Here is a 7,080-nt window from a genome sequence, read left to right on the forward strand (position 1 = left end):
ATATATATATATATATCTTTCATAAATTTTGGTTGCGTATAGAGATGTTTAGAATATTGTCTTACATAAATTAGACCTTATCGGCCCATAATTGCCAAATGAATTACTATATGGAAAATGTATTTGTTTCTCGATGTAGAAATGCGTGATATATGTTAAAGGAATGACCAGAAATAAAATGGTGGAAGGCGGAGCAATGTTACCGGGATTCATAACCGCACAAGGGAGGCAAAGCGAGCAAGACACAAGTGGATTTGTGTTCAAATACTGCGCGATTAAAGGAGATGGTACGGCGTTCTTGGGAAGAGCTTACCGAGGCTACTCTAGAGTTGTCTTTTATGCAACCAGCATGTCTAATGTCATTGTTCCTCAAGGATGGGACGCTTGGCTTAATAAAGGCGAAGAGTACGTATGCTTATTCTCTTTTACTATTTATTAAATTAATGTGTATAGATACGAGAAAGCCTCTCAAGTTCACTAGGAAGGTAACAGTTGGTGATAAGGAGGTAACGATTCAGATTGCGTATGATCTCCTGTTTAAACATTGCTCAACATGTGGAAGTTAACACATGAGAAAGAGTATTGCCTTTCGGTAAAAGAGGAGCCTAGGGTTCAATTACCAACGGAACGAACTGGTGTCTTTGCACGGGTTCAGGTACCACAGGGACAGAATGATCGTCAGCCATTGCTGAGGAGTGTGAGTCTTCGTGATAGAGAGCATGATCGGCAGGTTGATGCACTTACCGCTCGACATGCCGGGGGTCAAAGAGCTCGCGAGAACAGAGATAGATACCAGGGGTCGCAGGTGAACCAGTACAGGGGCCACAACAACAGCAAACATGATTCTCACTCGGATAGGGTCATTAGAGCTCGCGATGAGAGGCCCCGTAGTAATCGATATGGTGGTTCTCGTTTTGGAGCTAAACCATATGATCGTTTTGGTATGGAGGAGGCAACTTGGAGAGTGAAGGCGAAGGAGAAGGTGAGTGAGGGTTCAGGCTCCATGGCTGTTGTTCCCTTCGAGAAAAAGCTACACCACAAGCCTCTCTTGATTACTGAGCACAAAGATTCTACTAACGTGTTCCATAGGAGTGGAGGATAGCGCAGTGATAAGGGTCACCTGAGATGGAGAGAAAAAATAAAGGAGAATGGCATGGTGGAGTCTAGCTCCATGGATGTTGTTCCCTACGAGCACACGCCATATAATAAACCTCATTCGATCAGTGATGATAGGCCTTACCGGAGCAAGGATCAGAAGAGCGGAGGAGAGCATAGTGGGAAGAGATTGGCGAGTGCTATTGTCACCCCATCGAGACAACCACATTCCATGGAGGATAATGTTACGGTTCGATGCAACCTGAATCACTCTCTAACATTTTCTCCACAAGGCTCAGCAAACGTGATAGAGAATGATCAAATGATTGGTGCCTTAAATGATATGGATTTGGTGGAACCGTTTGAAGGCGCCATGATGGAGTGCGATGATCATGCTGATGATTTGCTGGGACAAGACCTCATGGAATTGGAGGAGAAGGGGCAGTCTTCGCAAGTGGCTGAATCATCTCGAGCTAAGGCAAACACCAAGGAGACAAAGCGATCAAAGAGTGGTTAGAAAGGGAGTGCCCCTTTGGGCATTCAAACGAAGAAAACGGAGTTCCTTCGTCAGGGTTCTCCACGTATGAGATCAACTAAGTCATCTCGACACATTTCGAAAGGCGAGAAAGAAAGAGAGAGTCGTTTAGGACGTGATTCAAAGCGCTTACGAGTGGGTACGACATGTGATGGTGTGATGGATTCCAAAAATCCATCCAAAAAGCATCTATGAAGACGCTCAGTTGGAACTGTCGAGGGATTGGAAACGACCTTACAGTTTGACGCCTTACGGAGATGTGTCAGAAGCATCGTCCATGACTAGTATTTCTTTCTGAAACGAAGAATAGGAGGCTGCTGTTGCAAAACATTCAGGCCGACTTAGGATTTGATCAGTTGTTTACCGTTGAGCCACTTGGTCTCAGCGGATGTTTAGCTCTTTTCTCTATGGATGAATTTCAAGTTAATGTTTTATTTTCAAATAACAGAATGATTGACATTGAGGCAGTCATTGATGGAATAAAAGTCTTTATGACGTTTGTTTATGGGGATCCTGTTTTAGAACGAAGAGATCAGGTTTGGGAACGTCTTACACGTTTCTCAACAACACGAAATGGAACATGGTTCATGATAGGTGATTTTAATGAAATAACGAACCACAACGAGAAAGAGGGTGGCAGAAGAAGATCTGATAGATCTTTCTTACCTTTCAAGCAGATGCTTAGTGATTGTAGTATGTTGGATTTTCCATTTACTGGAAATACGCTTTCTTGGGTTGGAAAGAGGACAGGTGGAGCAACTGTTAGATGTCGTTTAGATAGAGCGGTGGGGAATGAAGATTGGCATGAGAAGTTTCCACATACAGCTAGCAAGTATCTAAGGCTCTGGGGTTCGGACCATCGTCCGATCCTAGCAGATATTCTCTCTAAACCAGTGAGAAAGAAAAAGAAATTCAAATTTGATAAACGCTGGTTGGATAATGAGGAACTACGTCAAGTCATCCGTGAGGGATAGAAATCAGAGGATCTTCCTCCTGATGCGAACATAATGGAACATATTGCTAGCTGTCGAAAAGCTTTGAGTCAGTGGAGGAGACAGAATAATGTGAATTCAGAAAAACTAGTGGAAGAGCTTAAGGAAAATGTGGAAGATCTATACTCGAATGATGATGCTACTACCGAGGAAATAGCAGATGCTCTGAAAGAACTATCTACTGCTCTTAAGGCAGAAGAGATATTTTGGAGATAGAAGAGTAGGGTTCTTTGGTTAAGGGAAGGTGACAGAAATTCAAAATACTTCCATGCGCTGGTGAAACAACGAAGGGCAAGAAATAGGATCACACAACTTCTAGATGACAATGGAAATGTGGTGGAGGATGAAGAAGGATTAGTAGCCATTGCTACTAGTTATTTCAGACAAATTTTCAAGTCTTCAAATCTGGAAGATATAGCTGATGCGTTGGAAAATGTCTCGACAACGATAACTGGGGCAATAAATGAGGATCTTACAGCTCCAATAACTGAATGGGAAGTTAAATTAGCGTTGTTCGCCATGTATTCAGAGAAAGCCCCAGGACCAGATGGGATGACAGCCCTATTTTATCAGAAGTTTTGGGATATTGTCAAAGGGGATTTAACTCGTATGGTTAATCAATTTCTTTTTGACGGAACAATGGCTCAAGGGCTAAATGACACCAATATCTGCCTAATTCCTAAAACGGACAAGCCCAACGAAATGACAAAGTTTAGACCGATCAGCCTATGTAACGTCAGCTACAAGATTATATCTAAGGTCTTATGCCAAAGATTAAAGAAGATTCTTCCACAACGAATATCTGAAACCCAGTCAGCCTTTGTTGCGGGTAGACAAATTACAGATAATATAATGATAGCCCAGGAGATGTTCCACGCACTGAGAACAAAGCTAGCTGGGAGAGTCAAGAGAATGACCATTAAAACGAATATGAGTAAAGCATATGATAGAGTGGAATGGTCTTTCATTGAGGCGGTTTTGCGAAAGATGGGTTTCTCAGAGATTTGGATTGGCTGGATTATGCGATGCATCACCTCGGTTAAGTATAAAGTCCTGATGAACTGGGAACCAAGGGGAAATTTGTTCCAGGGAGAGGCTTACGTCAAGGAGATCTTTTGTCTCCTTTCATATTTATTCTATGCACAGAAGCACTCGTTAGCCTTCTAAATCATGCAGAGAATCAAGGGAAGATAATAGGGATGAGAGTCGCACGCGCTAGCCCCTCGGTATCGCACCTTCTCTTTGCTGATGGTAGCCTTTTCTTCTGTAAGGCGGAGCCCCGTGAATGTGAAGAAGTTATGAAAGTAGTCGGGAAGTATGAAAAAGCGTCAGGTCAATGTATTAATTTTGATAAATCTTCATTATTCTTTGGTAAGAGGATTGCAGTGAATGATAGACAAAAAATCAAAGACACTCTTGGAATCCCATTACATAGAATGAATGGTTGGACAGCTAGATGGCTATCGAAAGGAGGGAAGGAAGTTTTGCTCAAATCTATTCTCCTAGCTCTTCCCACATATGTCATGTCAAGCTTTTTACTCCCTTTGGAGATTTGCGAAAACCTTGCAAGTGCCATAAAACAATTTCGGTGGAGCTCAAACCCACCAAAACGAGGGATTCACTGGGCTAAATGAGAACAGATGTGTGCTCCCAGAGAGGAAGGTGGAGTTGGATTCCGCATGATCCATGAATTTAATTTAGCTCTGCTAGCAAAGCAGCTATGACGTCTTGTTCAATACCCAGATTCATTAGTAGCGAGAGTACTTAAGGGAATATATTACCGTCTCAGTTCGCCTCTGCGAATTGCCGCGGTGGATAGTCCATCTTATGTGTGGACGAGTATTTCAGCGGCGAAGAAGCTTTTACTTTTGGGTATCAGGAGTAAAGTGCATTTAGGATATGAAATCAATGTTTGGCAGGATCCGTGGATTCCCGACCCAGGGCCCCAGTGGTAAATCCGAAGATGCTTGTAAGTAGCCTTATTAACTTTGAATCAAAGGAATGGGACGCTCGGATACTGGCACAGTATGTTGATCAAGAGGATAAACAGTTGATTATGAGTTTGGCCATAAGCCCGACCCATCGAATGGATTCTTTCTGCTGGAGTTACACTAAAAATGGCCAATACACTGTTAAGTCTGGGTATTGGGTTGCTACAAATATTTTGAAAGCAGAGGAGGAAACAGAAGTTTTACAGCCTGGCATAACGGAACTTCAAGCTTTTGCTTGGAAAGTGAACGCACCTCAGAAAATTCGTCATCTTATATGGCAATTAATTTCAGGGCAGGTAGCAGTAACAAGGAATTTAATACCTCGGAATATGCGGTATGATAACTATTGCCCAAGATGTGGAGAGCCAGAGGAAAATGTTACCCACACGATCTTTGAATGTCCCCCAGCATTACAAGCATGGGAGCTATCATCAACGCCGTCAAGTTCCCACGTTTTCCCTATATCAAGTATGTACGCCAATATGGATTATCTTTTCTGGAGGAAAAATACAATTAGGAGGCCAGAAGATGATAGAGACCCTTACCCCTTGATAATATGGTACATCTGGAAGGCGAGGAATGATAAGCTATTTAGGAGGATAGATAGGGACCCTTAGGAACTGGTCCGGTTTGCAGAGAGTGAGTGCCAGACTTGGTATAATGCTAAGGAGTCTATACCTACTCCCCCACAGGCATCAATTACTGAAGAAACACAAGTCTTACGCTTGGATAATATGTGTATGGTGGATGGTTCATGGACATCCACAGATCAATTCAGCGGCATCAGATGGTTTTGGAAGGACAACACGGGGAAGATCCAACTTATGGGGATACGGAACTTACGAAGGTGGGAGACAGCATTACACTCGGAACTGGAAGCGTTGAAATGGGCTTTGGAATGCATGCTTCAGCACTCAAACTGTCAAAACTTTGGAACAGATTGTAAGGACCTGATTGCGATGATAAAGGATCCCCAAGCATAGCCAAACTTTTCAACGGAGCTGGAAGTCATCCAACTCATCCTGATGTGTTATTCGGATTTCAAGATCACCTACGTGCCAAGAGCGCAGAATGAAATTGCTGATTCTTTAGCTAGGAATGCTCGATCTTTTCACAGATCTCTTTGTTTTATTGGTTGTTCTATTCCGGTCTTGTTACCCAGATCACCTCATGTTTGAGTAATAGAATATCCGTTTCTTGCCAAAAAAAAAAAATTAATGTGTATTTATCACATATTTGGCTAACATATATTGACTATTGAGAATTATTTAATAAGCAAGGAAGAGCTGCATGGGAGAAGAATCTTTCTGCTACAGATGTTGATTTTCTTGTAAACCCCAAGACTTTCATTGATAGAGATAGTTGGATTGTCACTCTTCCTTATTCTCTTGTTTCTTTATATTCACCATCTTCCATTCAGTAAGCGATCCATAATTTGTACTCCTTCCGTATCACTTTAATTGGTGTTTTAAGAAAAATAAATTGTTTCATTTTAATTAATGTTTTCAAGTTTCTATATAAACTAAATAAATGTAATTTGATGTATTTGACTATTTCTATTCTGCAGTATGGTTTTTATTGGTTGGATTAGCTGTAATTATTGTTGTTTTTAGACAAACAAGAAATATTGAATAAAAATTTGTAATTTTTTAATCGGTGTGCAAAAACCTTAAAACCCCATATTTTGATACAGAAGGAGTAATTTTTTTTTGATCTTTTTACATTTGTAGTAGGAATCATATAGAATATTTTCTTCTTCTAAGTGAATTATTGAGAAAAGCTTGATTGTATTGATTCACAAGGTAATGTATTTATATAGTCATTGATCTGCGGAAAAATTGCCAAAACAGAACAAAAATAAACACCATAGTAGTCCTTTTGATATAAAACTTTTTTGACCATTTTTTTTTCCTTTTACCCTTTTTTGTTTCTAAAACTTAATGATATAAATAGTTCTATGAATCAAAAAAATTATAAAAATAGAGACAATTGATAAAACACTTACACAAAGTGGTATTTTTTTTTATGAAAAACTTGATAAATTAAAATTTTAATTTACGTTCTACGAAAAGTAGATTTCGTCTTCTACGAAAAATGGGTTAGTAGAAATTGAATTCCAGATTAGACAAGTTCATCTACTTTTTTTTAGAACGAATAATCTACTTTTAATTAAACTTCTAAATATATGGAATGTAAATTCTACTAATTGTAAAGTTAGCTACTTTTTCTCTGAATGCAATTTCTACTTTTATGAGGTATTTTAAAATTCTCGGAATGTAAAATCTAGACAATACTCATACGTCTACATGAGGTAGAATTTACTTATGGGATTTTCTCCTTGGTTCTATGCAGTGTAGAAAGTGTTTTCTACGGATAAGAAAACCTGATTTTGGCGAAAATTATGAAAGTTTCAGTTAAGAAAATATTCTAAAAATATTTGTAATATTCTAACTTCCCTAAACGTGTA

This window comes from Brassica oleracea, chromosome C9, assembly GCF_000695525.1.
Source record: "Brassica oleracea var. oleracea cultivar TO1000 chromosome C9, BOL, whole genome shotgun sequence".
NCBI classification, from domain to species: Eukaryota; Viridiplantae; Streptophyta; class Magnoliopsida; order Brassicales; family Brassicaceae; genus Brassica; species Brassica oleracea.